This window comes from Mycteria americana, chromosome 1, assembly GCF_035582795.1.
Source record: "Mycteria americana isolate JAX WOST 10 ecotype Jacksonville Zoo and Gardens chromosome 1, USCA_MyAme_1.0, whole genome shotgun sequence".
Taxonomy (NCBI): Eukaryota; Metazoa; Chordata; class Aves; order Ciconiiformes; family Ciconiidae; genus Mycteria; species Mycteria americana.
In genome coordinates, this window is record NC_134365.1 from 193,133,151 (window position 1) to 193,154,124 (window position 20,974).

A 20,974-nucleotide genomic window follows, 5' to 3' on the forward strand; every position below is an offset into this window, starting at 1 on the left:
TAACTGGTTAGGTGGTACTACATGTAACTTAATGCACTCAGCATTAGGATCTGTCCAAGGCAAAATAGCGCTTGTTATGTTGTGCGGTCTTACATTTTCTTTATGCATGAAGCGAAGGTCTCATTCAGGCACTGCTGATGCTATACCTCCATGACACCTGCATTGGAAAGTTTTCTGGCTTTTTGGGGGCTGGGGCAGTTGATGCTGCCCTGAGAAGAGCAAGAAGATGGAGCAGGCTGACCTGGAGCTGTAATTGTGGGGAATGTTGTCCATGTGTGATTTTTAGGTGATGGTTTTTCCTCTGGGGTGGCTACAATGGGTATGTAGCAGAAGGAGAACGTCTTGTTGAGTGGAGATGGCTGAGCTACTGCAAAGTTGCATGCAAAGGCGTAGAGGCTCACTGTTGGCGACGGTGGTAGCTGTTGATAGCACTGTGAATGATGGTCGTGGCTTCCCCAGGTTGGCTGCTACACTGTGAAGAAGTCCAAGCTCCTTTCCCACCCCCTTACCATCGCACCCAGGTAGTCTGCCTTTTACACCCATCTGGTGCTACTGCAGTGGTTCCAGAGGGTCTCTGGCCGTCTCGGAGGAGACGGAGGCACTGGTGCGGGTAGAAGACCTGGCAGAGGGCAGTGACTCCGCGTTGGCAGAGCGAGGGAAGAAAGGGGGGAATGAAAGGGGCCCATACGGTTTGTAAAGGTGTAATGGAGAAGTTCAAGGCATAACATTTATTACCTGCCTGTCTCTGTCCCTGTAACTTCTTTATTTCTGCTTCCCAAAGGGCCGATCTTGCCCTGCCCTGCCAATAGTCGAACTGGTTATCGAAGTTAAAGCACTTGCTTGCAACCCAGTTTGAACCCAGCTCTGTGTCTCCCCCCAGCTGGACAGGTCAGAAATTGGGCTGGAAAAAACCAAACTTCTCAGGGATGGTCCCTTGCCCAAAGGGAAGGATAGGAGTGAGCAGGGTGAAAACCCCATGAAAGGCTGAATAATTTATTGTGTTAAGGCAGGGGGTCTCAGTGAGGCGTAAATGCCAGCCCCTTGGGTTGTACGCCAGCCCAAACCTTGTCTCTGACACCTGATGGCACCCTCGGTCTTCTCAAACCTATTTGATATGAATGGTTTGCTAGAAATCAGACTTGATGAAGCACTTTTTCCCCTGCTATGGAGCAAGCATGAGCATTTGCTCCCCAGCGTGGTGTTAGGAAGAAGCTGGAGGAATTATTGTATAGTTTGGTTGCAAGATTATCTGTGCTGGGATTTCAGCTCTTGGTGTTAACCCCTACCAAGCAATTAGGCCGTGGCACTGATGTGGCCTGTGCCTAACAGAGGGGTTGCACTCCTTGAACACTTACCCAAGCACTGGAAGAAGGATAGCAGTGGCTTAATTTAACCCTTCTGACCCGGCAGAGGAGCTAAAATGAATGGAGTGAATAGGGAGGAAAATCTTGCGCATGTTCCCAAACTGCAGGTAGTTTTTGCTTAAGCCATGTGTTTTTAGATGAAGAGGAGCATTAAAGGGTCCTGGAGTGCTACTCAGGTCCATTTTCTTCCAGCGCTTACAGAGATAATAAAATTCCAGCACGAAAATAGCTCCTCATCGGAAGCTTGTGCTTTGATGAGAAGCCTGAAGCATCGCGGCGTTTATGCAAGAGGGGCCGTGGTGTTGCTTTCAGTGAGGCTTTAAAAGTAAGCAGTCTCATTTTAGTTGGGTTTGTGAGGATCACTTAGCAAAACAACGTTCGTGGGCAGAGAATGACGACTTCTGACCTTGCAGGGCCTGGTTTTCACTGTGGACACACCTGCGGGTGCTTTGGGAAGTCCGGCTGCCGCTGCGATGGTGTCCAGCAGGACACGGCGAGGGTGTAGGTCCCAGCCTGCCCAGTGGCTGCGGCATTCTGGGCTCTCCATCTCCACAAGGTGTCAGTGTAGATTTATTGGATTAGATAGAAAAGCCTTGTGCTGTTCCCCCCGGCAGATTAAAGCAAAAACCGTTTTAGAGCTGCACAATAGGTTTGATTGTGCTCTGGAATGTGTCGCCCGTGGAGGAGCGACGTGGAGAGCGCTGGCGTCCCGGGAGGGGTGCGAGTGACACCCCGAAATGGGAGCAGAGCTCCTGGTGAAAAAGGGCAACGCTTTGCTCATATCAAGGTGCCTTTACTCCCTTAGGGACGAGTTGCGTATGTGTACTATGCAATATTGCACTTGTGCAATAAAGTGCTCTATATTTTACTCAAAGAAAAGCTGGAAGCCTGAAGAAAAACTAGAAGGGCCAGCCTGGGTGACAGGAAGGATCTGAGGGCAATTGGGTCGAGTCATGTATTGGAGAAACTTAACTGCTGGCATGCGGTATCCAAAGCTTGCTTTGTTTCCTTACATACAAAAAGTGGTCTTGCAACGTTGAGCAATGAGCAGTGACCCTGCAAAGAAGCCAGGACACAGTGTCCAACCCAAGGGAGTTCCCCTTCACCTTTTAGCTCTTTTGCATAGCAGTCCCTGCCTGTCAGAGAAACTTTTTAATGCCTGTCGAGGTGAATTCAGATGGATGTCAGCAACAGAGGAGTTTTTCTGTGGAAGAAGGTTCTCTGAAGCACTGGTGGTGGTGGTGGGGATGCTGACCCAAGCCCAGGTCTGGCCCCGTGTGGGAGGGAGCTTGCCCAGCAAGGCTGGGCTTCTCCATGCCCCTGCGCTCCCCAGCCTCTCCTGGGACTACCCTGCCCTGGGCATTGCTGGGCCAGCTCAGGCTCCCCTGGGCTGCCAGCTCCCAGCTGCTGCGGCCATGGCAAGGAAAAAAGGCAGCATGGCTAGCAGCCATAGGGATGTTTCAGAGCCAGCTTCCCTCTCTTCTCCCTTGCAGCCCCTGGTATTTATTCCCCTTTTCCCAGAAAAGCCAAATGCAATGCAGACCCCCTCCAAACCTCTCCTTGCAGCTGGGGCTGTGGTCCCCCGGCCCCGCGGTGCTGGCCTGGCGTGGGTGGCCCCGCTCCCACCGCTGTGCTCGAAAGCTGTGGGAGCCGCCGAGCGATGATTCATTTATGGTCCCCGGCGCTGCACCCTGTCACCCGCGAGGGAGGGGAGGGAGCGAAAGGTGACGGTATTTGTCAGCAGTGGCAGAAATAGCCACGTTTCAGATTTCACTGGGGAAATGGGGAGGCAGGGAGGGAGATCAAGACCAATGTGGTGCCCAGCCCTGTTCCCAGCCCTGCCTCGCAGCTGAGAGGAAAAAGCAGGGCCCCGTTTTCCTTCTGGGCAAGCATTTGCCCACCTCAATTTGCCTGAGAGGATCGCAGCTGCTCCCCTGCGTTTGCATTGTGCGGATCAGCTAGAGACGGGGGTGCAAACTCCCTCCCCCCTCGGTGCGTTATGTACCAGCTCACCCTGGGGACAGCCAAGACGACTTTCTGGGGTCAAGGGATTGCCGAGGAGGCACTCGTCTTTTCCTGCCCTCCACGCCACGGCAGCCGCTGGGCTTCGCTTGACTGGCAGCCACACTGGAGTTACTATTTTTCTGCTGGCACAGGGGTTTTGCCTGTTCAAGGGCTGGACTCTGCCCGCATGCTTGCCACTGGCGTGGGCCAGTGGCTGGGATGTGCTCCCGGGCTGACCGGGACAGGGGATGCTCTGCAAAGCCGGGCAGTTTTCAAAGATAAGGGGTAATCTTATCTTTAGAGCTGATTTTTAAATAGAATGAATCCTGATGCTCAGCACACTGCAGCCACATTGGATAAGGGAAAAGGTGCAAACAAAACAGCCGCCTGGATTTAAGGGCAAAGCTGTGAGCTTGTTCCTCAGGTTAGCGATTACCCCCTGAAATCAATGGGATTGCTCAAGCAAATTGCTATTTTGGATATAAGAAGACTTTACTGTGAACTCGCCCTAAGCCTCCCTGGTGAGGGGATGTTTGGTTAGTGCTTTCCGAGGGGAAAAATGGAACTGGAGGTACATACCGACAGCTGCTCCTAAAAGCCTCCCGGTCCCTTAGACCAGGGTTTATTCCATTTTATATATATATATATATATATTAGTTATAATAGCCACACTGTAGCAGCAAATGCAAAATTGTTTTATAAAGCTGGATTTATAAACCCACAAGCTATAAGACAAAAAGGGGGAAAATAAAATATAAGGAATACTTCAAGTTTAGCCCAATTTTAAGCTGAAAATGAATGTTTCAGCAGTGTTGCTCTCAATGTGATCAGTAGCTGTGTTTTGCTCAAAAAGGCCCTGTGACCATTGAGTTTAAAACCCTGGGAAACATTGCTCTAATTAAATTATTGGAAGTTACTTTTTCCCCCCCTCTCTCCTGAAAGCAACTTAATATTGCAATTTTTTGAAAAGGGTTGTTTTAGGACAGTCGCAAGATATACAGGCCTGAGTGTGGCAGTGCTATATCAGACTGGCAGCGACGCTGAGCAGCAATATCCAGACCTGGATCGTGCCAGTATCATGAGGGTGTAAATTCGAGTTTCCGATTGCTCCAAAATCAGAAGCAGCTGCCAGCCACGTGAAAGGTTGGTTCCTTGAATTCAGGGCTACAGTCAAATTGGTTCCTCTGTCATTGCAAGCCGTGTGATTTACTGACCAGAGCGGCAGAGAGGGATGAAGGCTGCCTAAAGCCACTCAAGGCACCCCACGGCTGGTGGGGCTGATGCAGGCGGGCTGCCCTGCTCTGCTGTGGGTCCCGCCGGGATGCAGCGGGGAGGAGAGGGGCATCCCCCTGCTCCGCAGAGGGCAGTGGTCCCACCAGCTGTTAATTTTCCATTTCCCCCTCTCCCAGACCTGAAACATCTCCTGCTTCTTAGGAAGCACCTTCTCTTTTAAAAGCGACTGGCAAGCTTCCCTGCTGCGAGGGCTGCTGCGGAAGATGCTCAGCATGTGTCCTCCCCCTCCACGGGGAAAAGACCCTAATCTGAGGGGCATTTGCAAGAGTGAGAATTCTTAACAAATGAAGCCAGGCTCCTTTCCCTAGCTAATAATTTTTAAAGACCCGGTGCAGCAAGCTCGGTGGTCTTTCCAGGTGCCTGCTGTGCCTCTCCTGCTCGCCCAGAGCCTAACGCCACAGGTTGTCACTCACTCACAGAAGCCGTGGAGGCCTGACTCTGTGTGTTGACTTCCACAGGAGCTTTGCCGTTAATGTTGTCGCTCCCAGCATCAATCCCCGTGCGAGACGAGACTGATGCCCGCGTTCGGGATGTCAGGCTGGGGCCCCCCTGACCACTGGTTTCTGCTGGAGGAGACTTCGTGGCCGTGCATCTGCCAGGGAGAGATGTTGGAGGGGATGCGCCTTCTTCCAGGCTGCATCGACTCCCCGGGTACGTGCGTACCATATAACATGTAGGTTTGGTTTGAGCATAACCGCCACCCGAGGCAGTTTTTCTGCAGGGTGATGATAATAGGACTGACTAAAACTGTAACTAAAATACCCAACCCTGACATTTTGCTGTTGTGAACCAAGGGGCTGGGAATGGCCGCCTTTCCGAAGCCTTGCCCTGCCCTGGGTTGCATGGTGGTTCATTTTCTGCATGGAAAAATGATGGTAAAGAGGGGAGGAGAGCAGGCCTTGTGCTTTTGAAGGAATGTGTTTCGGTTCGGCACCGGGCAGCGAGTGAGGTGGGCTTGGGTGGGCTGATGCCCGGCCCACAGCACCCCAGTCCCCAGGCTGTGGCGTACATGGCTGCACACCCCCCTGGCTTGGGGTTGTAGCTCCCACAGCTCCTCAAGCCCCAGATTTCACAAAATTTTAAAAGGCACCTGGGTTTCTGTCTCAGCAGCGGTGTTATGTGGAGGCTGGAAGAGGCCGCACAAGGCTCGTTCCCAGTTCTCCACGGCTGCTGGCAATAACTTGTTCTTTGTCTCTTCTCCTTCTGCAGCATGTCTCCCGAATAGACGTTTAATTAGATGCCAATGTAGGAAGCAGACAGCTTTCACTCATCTTATCACCGCCACTGAAGTATTTCAACCGGTACAGCGGTGTGGGGGGCATTCTGAATCCCTCCCCGAGCCTTCCCTGGGTCTCCTTCGGTTGCCAAAGCACTGTGTTGGGCATGGCCAAGGAGGCCAAAGCTGGAGCTACTGCCTGGTCAGGGGACTACGGGGGGTGTCCGTGCTCCTCTCCAGGATCTCCAGTGCCTTGAGACCCAGCAGCATCACCTCTGGCCATCAGCTGGAGCCGAGGGGGTGAGCACTGCATCTTTCTCTCTCACCCAACCCTGGGAAAAGAGCTGAGACCTGTCAATCAGATCCTCTGTCTCCATGCCACCACGTGGAAATGGGGAAGGGAAGACCTGCTCCCCTCCTCTCCTGGCTGGGATGGGAAAAAGAAGCTGTATTTACTTTCCACTGCCTCGTAGCTGGAAGGAGGTTGAGAAAAGAGGATGTGGAAAGGGAGAAGGGAGAGGCTTGGGGCATGGGGATCCCCATCGATGACCACACTGGGGTCCGCCGGAACCTGAAATGGGCAGACAAGGTCAGCAGTCCGCAGTGCGGCACCCCCCCCTTGTAGAGAAGACGTTTACTGAGTCGTGCAGTAACAGTACAGGGCAAACTGGGAAGGCGACCCAGAGAAAAATCTGTCCCATCTGTGGTTGTGTCAGGGGTGTTGCTAGATGTTATTTATAACATTTAATTATTATTATTATTTTTACTTGTCCCAGTTCTTCCCAGCCAGAGAAGGTCACTCAAGCCACTGCTCAGGAAAGAAAACGGTGTTAAGCTGGTAAAAAAGAGTGAAATGCCCGTGGGGTTTTTTTATTTTCTTTTCATAATTTTGCCATTCTTACTTTGGCGGGCGCTGAGATTTCCTGCACACCTCACCTGAACGAGAGCTGAGCGTGGCAGTTAAAAAGACGAGGAAAGGTGGAGCGGTACAGAGATATGGAGGTGAGGCTGGGTTAATGCTTGCCAAATAAAAAAAAAAACCAAAACCCCTTTTCTTGGCGACAAGCACCCGGGGTACGTGCCAGGGTGGTGGGCGCTGGGGCTGTGGGAGGGGGCAGGCAGCCAGGCGAGGGGGAAGCTGGCAGAGGGAGCGCAGCCCCTGCCTACCCCTGCCTATTTCTGTGTGATGCCTGGAGCAGGGTGAGAGCCTCTTGGAGAAGGAAAAACAGCCCTTCCACCCAGACGGGATGGGTCTGGGCACCAGGCGGGACACGCTGGTGCTGGAGAAGGTCGCTTGTGGCAGCAGGTCTGGAAGCAGCTCTAGGGTTATGGCCGTGGCTTGCCTCTGTGGTGTGCGGGATGGGTCACGGGTGCTGAAAGAGCACCCCATGCATCCGACTTGTGTGCGGCCTGAGGTTGCCGGCATCATGTACCCGGGTCGAAAGGAGTTGTTACTGCTGCAAGGCAGAATCAGGCGTGAAATGTGAAACATGGGCAGAAATTTAAATCCCATAGCAAGTTTCCCCTACCTTTTTTGCTCTCCCTATACTTAAAAAAGAGAAGCTGAGGGGCTTGGGGCCTTCCACAAGCATTTAGCTTGGGCTGTCGGCTCCAAACCTACCCTATGTTGAGCACAAACTCCCTGCTTTGCTGCGGTCTGGTGTAACAGTGTCGTGTGGGACGAGCAGTGCCTCCTCTGCCCTGGCAGCGTGACCCTGCCCAGGCGTCAATGACTGCAGCGGCTGTCAAGTAACTACAATAAAAATTAAATGTTGCTGTTAGCACACCTCTCCTCACTCCAGTTCTCCTAATTAGGCCAGATAGAGCAGCTAGTAATTTGAATAGTTTCTGTGGCTCCCCTCAGACCGCCTTTGCAGCAGCAGTCCCTGATTTTAATTGGGCTATGGAAAGACATTACCCTTTTCTGAACCATTTGCTAGACCTGCTCACCCCCACAAATGGTGACACATGATTTTACTGCACAGGGGCCAAACATAACAAGTAACTCATGGTATCTGATAATCCAGGTGACGTAAGTGTATAATTGCCTAGAAACTTACAGGAAGACACTCAAATGCTGGGTTTTTGATGGTGACAAATGAACTCTAAGTATCAGGTTGCATGCTTTGGCTTTATGCAGGAATGGAGATAAAGATTTGAGTCCAGGACATCTAGGGCTAAGTCAGTTCAAAGGTCCCCGACAAGGGTTTGTCTCTGGGAGGAATGTGCTTCACTCCCCATTCAAATGGTCCTACATGGAGATAGCTATGCTGTGCCAAGGCGCTTTTGCTGGGGGGTAAGGCTGTCCATGCCATCCCATGCCACCCTAGAGCTCCTGAATCCCCCATGTGAACAAGACCCATCGTTCATGGATCATGAAGTCAAAGTGAGGCAACATAACCCTCTGATCCGATATCATGTGCAGCACAACCTGGGTGGCTTATTAATTTCAACTAGAGCATCTTTTTTTTCAGAAAAAACAAGAAAACAAGCCAAACATTTGGGACTTAATAATTTCCAGCAATGGAGAGTCCATAGCGTCGCTGGGTAAGTTGTTCCAGCAGTTAATTATGCTGATGAAGTCAATGGAGTTACTGTAAACTCAAGTTATACCAATGTGAGTGAATACAAAATTTGGCCTAGTTACCCGAAAGGAGCAGCACTTTGAAGTCTCTCTATGTCTTTAAATAAAATTATTCTCCAGCGGAAGGTGCGGAAATGCAAGACTTTTCCTCTAAAGCATTCTACAGCAGTCAATCCATCTCCAGTATACTGCTGGAATATTAATACCAAATCCAAATTGCACCCATGTTTAAGACAGTTAATTGGACTTATTTTATACATAAGTCTGCCTGTCATTGTTAGGGCTATATTGCTGCTGGCTGTGATAACATTTTTATCTGTTAACTTCCAAGCTGCTACAACTAACACCAGCTACTCATGAAATGAGTCAGCTAACTTTCCTTTTAACCGTTTGTTCTGCTCCCTGAAGGTGTTATGAATGTTGTGGTATCACAAGCTGGTCGACACTCATTCCTTTAAAGCTTATGTAGCAATTTTATTGTCACAATAGGCTTTCTAAAAAATGGGGTCATAGTTTTGCAGCAGCTGGGCAAGAAACAGTTCCTGCTTCAGTGCAAAGACCTGAGTGGAAACAATTGTTTTGATTTATTTAAAAAGCATTTTATGATGGAAATTGGTGTTACAAGATCCAGGTTTTTGCTCCCACAGGAACAATTCTTACAGGCTATCTGAATTATCCAGAAACTGCCAAGGCAGATTTATACTTAAACTGGATTATAAGGAAATACACTGCAAACCACTGCAACAAATCATTACTAATCACAATCAATGGGAATGATTAAAGCTCTAAAATTTCTCCTGAAGTTGCATTAATGAATGAGAAATTGCGTGCAAATGGCACTGTGTTTCTTGGTCCCAGCCAGATGTTGTGCCTCCTGCCCAGCGCATTGGAAGTTTTTCCCTTGAGCCGATGTCCCGATAAATGGCTTTTCCATCCCAGCTGAAATCTCCATGGGAGGACTGGGGACATTTATCCCAGAGGAAAAAGGAACGCTGTAGCTTGTTACACCCTAAAAAGATGTTAGCCCCTATGGACTAGTCACACCCTTACGCAGGTAAAATATTTTCAGACTAGCTAACTTATCTCTTCACATGTAAAATGTCTGTGGTATTCTTCTTAACTTCCTGTGCCTAACTGCTGATGCTATGGTTGCTATACATGGCCAAGAAGCTACGCTTTCCCACCCCAGACGTGAACAGAGAGCTCCAGTATATATTTATCTTTTTTTGCATACTTCACAGAAATATTTTGAAGCTTAAGAAGCCTCTCGGATTATGTTTGTTTGGTGTTTCAATAGCCTCCTGTGAAAATGCTCGCAAAGGATTATTCTTCTTTCTGGTCCGCGATGATTTACTTATTCCTCCAACTCAATGTTTGCTTCATGCTGATTATAAGGGCCATAAAACCATGGCACTGAAATGCATCATTTCCAGAGGCTGCTTGCTCTCTTTGCTGGGAGAGAATGAGGAATCACAGCAGAGGATGCTTCCCGGACGGAGGATGGAGCCTGCTCTCCTGGGGCTACAGAGCGGGGCAACAAGGTGCGGCTGTGCCAGAAGCCCGCTGTCGCCAGCGCTGGCTGGGAGCGGAGGGTGATGGATGCCCCCGGGTATGTTCATGGCTGACAGCATCTGAGGAAGGCCCCATAAAGTGTAATCTTTAATCCATCTCCTCGGGAGCCCAGAAAGGCTGATGTAGTTGGTGAGACGTAGATTAATTTGAGCCCTTTGAAGACAGAAGAGGACGACAGTTCCTCCGTGCCTACTGCGCTGGTGTGAACATGGCCTGCACGACAGAAACCTTTTATAATGCCCCTGTGTTTTATCCTCACCCAAACCACCCAAAATAAAAAAAGAAGTCCCAGGTTACCCAGTGCCCGCCTGCCTGTGCCCCGTGGGACGCAGACGTGAACGTCCGCCGCCCGCTCCAGCCGGGAGGCAGAAGATGTGCCTACGGACATGGGTGCACGTGCCTGGGAGAGCTGCGGTGTCATTGCTGAGTAGTGAATACCAGTTTGTCATGTTCTGGGATTCCTCCCCACATACACCCACTTTATATGCTTCTTTCCTGTTTAGAGGGGAGATTATCTCAGCCCATAAACACCGTGTAGCGAGACAGCTTTGTGCAGCTCTTCTCCGTGTGGCAGAGGTCATGGTCAGGATGCCCAGCATAAGGAAACCTGTGCACCACGGGACCTGTCCTCCGGGCTGCTCTGCTGCCGAGTGCCCTTTTGAGGCCATCTCCTCCAGCCGCTGCACCGCAATAAACTGTGCCCACACCGCGTCTGCAGCACCGAGAGCACCGTCAGCTCAGCGGGGTTTTGCAGCCGCTGGAAGAGGCACTGCTGGGAAGAGATGTCAACACCTGCTTTAGGATGCTCCCATATCCCAGCACAGCAGGGGTGTCCCTCAAAGGCTGGGAGAGGTGACCCAGATCCAGCGCATTATATGTCCCCAAAGGGTGTTGCTGCAAAGTGGTGCTTCTTGACGCAATTGCTTCTTAGTGACAGGAATGAGGTAGGTGTGTTTTAATGAAGAGTGGCGTTAGCTTCACCGCCAGTCCCCGTGTGGGAGGATTGCTCTGCTGTGGGTCAGCGCTGCAGGTGGCTTCACCCCGCTCCTCTGCACGGCCACTGGCCCCAGGCGCTGTGGGATCACCCCTCTGGCTCTGGCCAAAAGTCACCTGAAATCTCTCCTTGCTGGTGGTGCTGGTGTTGGTGAAGGAGGTGATGAGCTGGACTGATAATTGTGTCTTCTGCAGAACAACAGATAAGCAAACATTTGAGGAGGAAGAAACTAGTGAGGGGAGAAAAAGAACCTGTATTTCTCACGGTATCAGGATACTAGTGCTTGGCTAACAGGCCAATGCAAGCTGGGGCTGTTTCAAGCCCGAATATTTTAACAGGGAAAAAAACCCCAGCTGGTCTTGGAGGTTGATCATCTTCCTCCTTTTGTAAAAGTCGAAGGGCTGTCTCCCCAGTAGGTCTGCTTTGATTTACTACTCACCTGAAAGGAATCAGGAGAGCCTCCACAAGCACCTAGTGCTTCTGTGAGCCTACAGTTCATCCCTACAAACGTGCACATGGTTCTGCATGTGCCAGAGTTTCAGCTCATGGGGTATCACAGAGCATTTTCTGCTTCAATTTTTTCTTAGTCTGTGTTAGAATTCCCTATTTTTACCCTCAGCTGCTACTTACTGAGTTAAAAGGGTGCACTTGCAGAGGATATTCATCCCTAGTATTCATCCCAGGTTACCTGGACGGCTGCCTGAGAGCCTTCATGTTTGTTCTTACCTTCATGAGCCCTTGTCCCATGGTATGGCTTCTCTCGGAGAAACCTGGCATCTGACCTTAGCATTGCTCCTCCATTCCTCCGAACAGTTTTATGGTTTGCACGTTCGAGGCCGTGTTCTGCTTTTCTATCTATCTAGTTCACAAATACGCACCGCTGAAATGATCCTCGAACTCTGAGCTGACCACGAGATGCTGTGTTCAGCAAAAGCAGGTTCGCTCTTCAGAACCTTTCCTGCTGCTTCTTGGTGCAACATTGCTTTGCGAATCAGTGCCTCGCTTCTAATGGTGAGGAGTCCCATTCATAGTCAAGATGATGTTTCTGGCACTGAACATAGCTGTCTTCTGAAAAGTCTCTCCCGCTCCTCTTTAATCTTTCCCTTCTTAACTGTGTGGGTTGTGCATGCTCCACTTCTCAGTCGGTACTAGAAGCCCTTGTCTGAAGACTCTTGCAAAAAGGTTTTGCTTCTAAGTAAAACAGATCTTTGGAGAGCCAGATGCTGCTAGCGTGTGTTTCTTTCCATGCTTTAGACAGTCTTCCACGCCATTTTCTGTAAGTTCATTCTCGGTGCTTCTTGCCACTGTCTCCCTGGACCCTCAGTTTGTATCCCCTTTCTGCACACATTGCTTTAAAGTAGTTCTTCCTACCTTCATGAAAAGACAAAAAAAATCCTCTCGCCGTGGTCAGTGCATTCCCGGGATGCTTTGGCACCCTGGAATCCCTGGTTGCTGCCGTGAGGTTCCCACTCCGCTGGTCGCCCTGCCTCCCCATCGCTCCTTGCCCTGCCTCCCCATCGCTCCTTGCCCTGCCTCCACTTCTGATACGAAATCACCGTTCTCTGCTGGCAGATAAGGTGAGCCCTGCGGCAGAGCAGCTAACAAAGATGAGTCTTTGTTATAATAACAGGTTAACAGGTGAGGGGAGCAATCTGAGAGGGGGAAATCTACCTTACCCTATAGTACCAGTACCAGCTGACTCGATCTGCAGCTCTTCTAAACAAGGATATTCCGGTCTCCTAAAGGCCATTGGTAATTCTGGCTATAATCCATGCAAGGGGATCAGACTTTAAAGTCCTTGTCAATCTTCTCTCCCTTTCTACTGACACCAGCCCATTTTCAGGTCAACATATTCATTTTTAAGTTGCTATGAAGTCTACAACACTGGCACGGCATTTTGAAATAAATTCAGTAGCAGAGGTTGAACAACACTCACAGATTACTAATTTATGTAGCTTTTATCAAAGCAAAGTACAAAGATGCTTTTAAATAATAGTCTTTTATTCATACCATCAATACTATTATTACACGGTACTATCAAACATACAATTTTACATTCAGTTGTGAATTTATTTTACAGAAAAGAAGATGGTTTGCAGTTCCAGCTGAAGATCTTTCTGGTTAAGAAATGGTGTTGTATATAGCATGGCTGCTGCCTTCGATTTCTTGTCTGGAATGATGCGATTCACCTTTGTATAAAGAAAATACATGCTCTCTCAGTCTTCACTGCCGTTGGGCACCTGTAAGTCATCTCAAAACTTAGCAATATGTGAAGGTTTTCCATCCAGAATTGAAGGGACGGCGCTAGCCAACACATTGTCTTCAAACCCAGAAATCGTCTCAAAAGTATCAGTTGATATTTGATGTAGATTGGATCAAACATTTGACAGGCTTTAAAAAAAAAAGCAGTTGATTGACACCTGTGAAGGCAGATTACTTTTTCCTAATACTGCTTTGAGGGAGGGCTTTCTTGGTCAATGTCCTGTCAGTGGTGTGACTGTAAAGTTTGAGCCAGAGCCAAAGCTTACCAACTCTTTTGCTCGTTGACATGCTCTGATGTCTGATTTTGTGAGGGTTGGGATTACCCTTGAAGAAGGAGCACGGGCTATTGAAGCAGCTGCACGTATCTCTAGCAGCCTGCAGGAAGGGTGAGCTTTGCATCCAGCTGTAGAGGGGTGAAGGTAACGCGTGTCCAGGTCAGCGCTAGCTCCTCTACGTTGTTCCCATCAAGTCAAAACAGAGGACCGCTCAGCTCTCCTGGCTTTCAGGCCAGGCTTTGGATAAGTGAATTTTCTCTGCCTGTTTTTCTTCCTCAACTACAAATGGAGCTGAAGGTGGTTGGCAAGGACCTAGACATTAAGTTTGAGATGCCTGAGTCATGGCAGGTGAATCTTACCCACACATTGAACTGCTAAACGAAGCTGCGCGCAGGCTCTTAAACACCCGTCTCCCCAGAAGCCTTGGCCAGCACAAAAACGACATGAAAGCCGCTCTTCCACCTTATGACTGGGAAGATTGCAGGTACTTTCCCCTTTGCCTGGAGGTATTGTTAGAAGGCAGCAGAGGCCCGTTTTACCGCCATAACAAGTTAATTAACTCCATTTTCCCCCAACTAAGCTGAGCACAGGTTTTGTGCAAGCCACATGCACCGTATTGAGAAACAGGGCTTTTCTCCCACGTTCTTGCTGTGCCCGCAGTGATACGGCTAACAAAAGCTGTTGTCTTCTCAAAAAGAAAATCATACTTCTGAATGGTTTCCAACGGCCTGGGTTGCTCTTTTGGTTTCTAACTAAACTCGCTGCATTAGAAGAAATCCCCATCGCAAATTGCCTGCTTCCCTCACCGAGCCCTTGTGAATCATCCATGAGGGAACAACACGGCGCCGCTACCGTGCTGAGCGCAGCAGCTGCCAGGCTGCTCTCCTCGTCTGCTGCAAGGCGATGCCCAACATGAGCATTCAACAGCTTTCGTGGGTCGTTCGTACGCCTTTCAGAATTTTTGGCCTTTTTTTTCCCCCCAGTTGATTCAAACAAGGCACGCCACCAAGGTTTTGCAAAAGAGGTTTCCAGATACTTTTTCATAGCAGGGTTGCCTACGACAAGAAGTGTAAAAAGCCTCTGCAAATCAGGAAACTTATTCTGCGGTGCAATCTGTGTAGGAAAAAGTTCACTCGCCACTTTTTGTGCTTGGCTCTGCCAGTGCAGATTCAACATCTCGCAGCTTTGATTCCTGCGAAGCACTCTCAAAATATTTGTCACAGACTGCTTTTGCTCGAAACCTACGGGAGCAGAGCAAGCTGCGCAACACAGCATGCCAGCATGCTTGTGAAAAATCCCTTCTGGATGCCTGTCACTGCTCTGCTTAGCATTTACCTTTGCACTCGCTGTAGCCACTTTCTTGACCTTGCGTTTACGTCCAAGGCACGCACCCGCTTCCTTGCTCAGCTGCAGATCTCGTTGGCTGGCTCAGACATCGCTGCACATGCAGCAGTCTGTCAGCTAGACAGTAATCCCGCTGAGGAAGAGATGTGCTGATTTCATCTGACATTGGCACATGCATTTGATTAAAATATCAAAGAAAGAATCCATTGACGTAGGTGTTTTTGAAGACCCGTTTGCATGACTTCACAGACGTTACTCAAATAGATGTTTTTTTCTGACCACCATAAGAAAATCTTGGGTTTGATGATGGAGGAGGAGTTGCTACCCATGCTGTGACAGCGGTGCTTGGGATGAAGAGTTGTGTAATTGATGTGCCAGTGCTCCACAGCTGATGTTTTGCAAACCACCCATCTGGCTGCTGAGCTACTCTGGCTGCTGATTTCACAGCACCAGCAACCACCGAGGCTCCTTTCTCACCTGCGGCTGGACCAAGCTGAAAACCAAGGAGTGGATGAAGGTGATCGGGGTGACTGCTTCTGCAGGGACTTTCCTCTGGTCTGTGTTAGGCCACAGAGTACTGTCTTGTCCCTGGAGAAACAAGAATCGAGGGGAAAGATTATAATGCAAACCCATAATGCTGCAAAACTGCAGTAGGGCAAAGACATATTCCTGAAGATCTGTCAGAAAAGCAAACAAAAATGATAACTATTCTGGTGAGTCAGAAATGTTTGGCCATCACTGTCTGCAAACTACAACCTTTGATATCCAGTCAGCTACTGAGAAATTCGACGTACTCAACAGTGCGTTTTACAATCATCTCCCCTTTCAGCTACCAGATTTTGATAGCTTTTTAGGAACATGACATCTTTTTGGGCTTCTTTGCCCTTGTCCTCTCTCTTTGTTGTCTTCTCCTTTTCTTATCTCGGCAGTGAGGCCCATTCTTGAGCTACCTTCCCACCCTTCACAGAGGCCTCCATAAGATGACTGAACATCGCCTTCTTCGCTCTTTCTCCCTCTCTTCAAGCTGCCAGATGTTCAGCACTGGTTAAAGTAGGTGCCCTGAGTGGTCTGAATGATGTAGATGCCAACACCGAAAGATAAGAAGTGTAAAACGCAGTTATTGTCCATTGGTTGGTCTCCAGGGTGACAAAGTTGGAGACTGTTGGTGACAAACCAAGTCATCTCCACAGCCTTGGGGCTCTGGGGAGGGTAAGTCCTTTCCTCGCCTCTGTGCTTTTTGGCAGGCTGAAGCATGGAGCCTGCCTGATTTGGGGAACTGACTTTGAACAGGTTACATGCTGCTGTACTGGATTTTGAGTGTTGCTCTGGAGGAGGCTGTACATCTGCTTCACACCCGAAGTGCCCCTCTGATAACAGGGGGTTGAGGAGGAAGGGTCTGGACAGGGTCAGACCAGTGCCTGTATTTGCACTCCTGATTTAGTTCCGATATTAAAAACCTCATTAGATTCACATGATGGATCAGCAAAGAAAGTGCCTATTTATGGTGGCTGAGGAGAATCCACAGAGACGTGGGTTGCTGCTATTTGTCTGAACGGCACCTCCTGACATCACGAGTGGCTGGAAAGGCTTGTTCAGGAACAACAGAGAAGGCAGCTCTGCCTGGCTGTGTTAAAGCCTTAACACAACACTTAACATCTAGAATTGCATTTGTTGTCTTTCGTGATAGAAGTCTTATTTTGCAGGAAGTTTCATGCACAGAGAGGGTAATGCTTTTCGACTCTTGTGAGAAAAGCGTGCTCCTTGCTTGTTTGCAAAGTGACTTTTCAACCACACCATGGCAATTTTACAAAGAGTAAGATTAGGTGTATATGTAGAAGAGAAAAAAAAAGCTGTAAGAAAAGGTTTCACTAAAAAAAAAAATAGGAAGATATCAATTGAAAGAAAGACACACCTGGCAGATCTGGAAAAGTAACAAGCAGTCTGCTTTTCTGCACCGAATTTCCTGTAATGTGAAAACGCAGGTTTGCAATAAACCTATACAAGGCTCAAGTTTTTAACAAACCAACATATGTTAAGGTATTTTTTAAAATTCCTTTTTGTCCCTTGTCCATTTTATTTTGACTCCTGAGTCCTTCTTCAAGTGTGTATCCAAACACTCAGTGGCCATCACTGCTGGGTCCTCCTGGGCAGAACGCTAGCAAGAAATGCTGAGGGTGCCTTGGCATTTATTCAAGTGGGTCAAGGAGAGAGCAGCTGGCTGCCTGATATGCCACTTCATCAAGAGCTGTCCGTCCCTGGCGTCCCTGGGCCCGTCAGTTGGTGCGTTGTGCCCGGCTGTTTGGGATGGACCACCGCTGGGCAAGGGCTCCTTTGCTGGCTAACTCTGAATCTTGTGTCTTTTTGCAGCACCGCCTGGCTTTGCTGGAAACACCGCAGGGAAACGCAGCCCGGGGGTGCTTACTCGAGACTTGTGGGTGCTGCAAGGCAGCGTCAGCTGTGCCCCAGGATTAAAGGGAAAGGAGATGCTGACTGGCTGACGCACGGCAGAAAGCAAGGCGCAGGACCAGCTTTGCTCGACCAGGTGAACTTCACTGCAGCATAAACTATGGAGATGCAAAATTACTTCTGACTGCACCAAGGGCAGGACATCTGGATCCGTTCGCCCATTAAACCTCCGCAAGGCACACTGTGGTGGGGACGTGAATGTGGTCAGGGTGAGCCCTCTGGGAGACACCCGTGTAGACCTGCCCTGGACACCTGCGGAGGCTGCCCGTTGTCCCTTGGAGGCACAGCTCCGGGATGACAGTCCTTCAGTGCCTTTTAAGTATTCTTGTGGGTTCTTTGTTTTGCAAAAGCTCCAGTTCGGGGTGCTTTGATACACGTCCTCTTCATACACTGGCCAAGCCTCATTTCTCTCCTTGTTTCGTGCTCAGTTTCCTCCTTTCTATTTTTTTTTTTCCTTTCCTTTCTTGCTGGTTTTTCCCTTGTTGTGACTTCTTTTTGCGATTTCCTTATCTCCCCCCACCCTTTCCTTCTTGTCTTTTTTCTCCCCGTTCACTCTTTCCCTTCTGCCCCTTCATTGTGTTTCCCATTCTGCAGCAGCTCTGGCACCCACTGGAGAGGACGAGGCATCCCTGTGAGGTTGTGCCTCGATGAACTGATCCCCACCCCAGCAAAGAGGGGATACCAGAGAGTCCAGTTGCTGTCTGAGACTCTACTTTGTTTTTTGTTTGGTTGGGGGTTTTTTGGGTTTTGGGTTTTTTTTTGCAAGCTGCTACATCAGCCAGCGAGGTTGGTAGCCACAACTGGAGCAAAGAGTGAAAGTGGGTGGCTTTCAGGGAGCCACTGCTGATTTCTTTGCAGCTGCAACAGCATTTCTGTAACGTGTGGGTGGATGGATCTGAACAGCCCCACCATTTACCCCTTCACACCCAATGCTTTTCTCCACCTCGAGCCCCCTCCTAAATCCCATTGGAGATCCCTGTCTCCTTCTTGGATAAGAAGAGAAGCCACCAAGCTGCCGCCTGCCGTGTGCCTTCCTATTACTGATCACGTGGCACGAGCTTTTCTGATCCTGGTCGAGGTTCACTATTCGGGGTTTGGCAGATGCAAGTGCAAAATTGAAACTACTGGTTGCTCTTCTTATCTGTTTTCAGGCTGGTACATGCTGTGCCTCTGCCTTTAGGCAGAACCTGCCACTGGGACCTTGCTGGTTTCAGTTTCATCAGTATATTCTCCTCACAGGCCAGGCGTAAGCAGGGTTTGCATTTGCAGCACCAGATCTCAAAGCACTTAAACTTTTAACTAACAGGGTTACAATGGGCAGACATTTTTTATACCCATTTTACAGAGAGGTAAAAAAAAGCATGGAGTTACCGTGTTTCACAAGAAGAAAGAACGTAGCTGCCTGGGGTTGTCGTCCTTGTGCTGTGGACATTTATGCTGTGGACAGTATTTGTACGCTACAAACCTTGCCTGTTGAGCATCCTGCCCAAACACTGCCTTCTGTAATGTGTTAGTCACCAGCAGCGTAGCAATATATGCATATATGTCGAAATACTCTTACTATTATTGTCTAACCACGTGTCCATCTATATAAATCTAGTGTAAAATGTATATAACGATACCATGCATATGCATTTGTGTAGCATATAATGCACTCATTTGTATGCAAATACCATTGTATACATATATAAATATGCTTTTCAAGCACAAATTCAACAATGGAATATATTTGTTTTTAAAATTAAGCCTTTATTATGCCACAGCCTCCGTGCTGATTCTGGCTATACATTATTTTTCTCGTTGATGGCAGGTAGCTACCAGTTTTCCAGTGAAACAAAGGAAAAGAAGATGAAATAGTTGTCAAGCATTGCATTGTACCATGCCATGAATTTTCCTTCCTAGAGGCTGAAGAGAAACCACTGATTATACCATAACTGTCAAGCGTCCTGTTTTTAGTTTGTTGCTCAAACACAATAAAATTATTTAATATACAAAAGCTATCATGCGAAGCCAGTCAGTTTTTCCTCCAGCAATATATCAAGGAAAACAAGAAATGAGAAACGCACCTGAAAATGTTGAAACATTGACCGTAGGATGTGGGAGAATATTGTAATAGATCATATTTACGACAAAACAGAAACCCAACACCCTGGAAAACATACATACCACTTGAACTGTGTTTACTTCCAGGCACATTGGCCTTTGCATAGGGGTGGGCCGGGTGATTCAGCTGAATCTGAAACCTGATAAACTCTTGCCTTCTGTTTTTACATCACAGCCAGTGATTGCACATGACACATTAAAAACAGATACTGCTATGTAGACGCTACCTTTGGTATTTATCGTATCGATCCTAGTAAGGACCATTTCTCAGGCATATTGTACTTCAGTCTTTCACTTATGGATGTGTATACGTGGGTGCGAGCGGATATACGTTTAAATGGGAGGTCTTGAGCCTACATTGTGAGAGAGTCGAGAGATGAATTTGTGTCAAATATTTTCTTCAGTTTACCTTCTTCTTCCGTTTATGAAATGTGGCAGCAGACTGTGGTTCCCAGTAACGTACGCCTCACTTGAGCTTATTCAGTGAATATGGTTTTGTCCAAATGCTAAGTAAGAGCCCCACTTAGTGGGAATTTGAGCTGCATTAATCGCACCAACCAGTAAAGTCGTACTATTATTTATTTTCTTTGACTGGAAAAACATACGAGCGCTTCTGACGTGAACTCTTGCACAAGGAAATTTAAAATTAAATTCCGATTCCTTCGAATAGTGTGACTTACTTAGAAATGGTTTCCGTGAAACCTTGCCCTGAAATCTTAATTGTTTACATTTTTGCAGATGCTGAGGACAAATGAGGTATGAACAACATCAAAGGAAATTGTCCAAAAATACATGGTAAATATTTTTACTAGCTATTTAAAAAAAACCCCAACTTTTATTTTTACTAAATCCTTTTTAAATTTATTTAACTAAATATTTACTGTGCCATTTCTTTTAAGCCAGGGTGATCCAACCTCCACAGCCACTAGGTCTGCGCCAAGATTTTGGGAGCCCACCCCCAGCAGCCCCATCTCCCAGTCTGGAGACCACAACCCCGCCTTCGCCTCTCTTGACGGCTCCCTTTCGCCCGTCCTTCTGGCAGCAGCACCCGCCGAGCCCTGCGGCCGCTCCCTGCCACCGAAGCTGCTATAGAGAAATTGGGGAAGGAGGAGGGGGTTGGCTGTGGGTTGTTGCTGTCCAGTTTGGAGACTCGCTGTTGATTGCTGGTGGTGAAGAAGAGGAAGAGGAGGAGGAGGAGGAGGAGGAGGAGGAAGAGGATGCAACAGCTGCTGCGAGAGCCCCGGTTGCAGCAGCCCAGCTCCCCGTGGCAGGCGGTGAGGAGGTGAAGGAGATGGCGTTTGGCTGTTTGGGCAGCTCCCACATCTCCAGCTGTGGTTCCCCATCTCCTCTGAGAAGAAGGGGTGGGCTGTGAGGAGACTTTCTGAGGGCTGGGCTGCACTGCACTGTGCGAGGCTCTGACAGTTCTCAACTCCAAAACGTGTCCAGTGAGGCGGGCAGGCAGTGCAGCCAGCATTTACAGAATCACAGAATCACAGA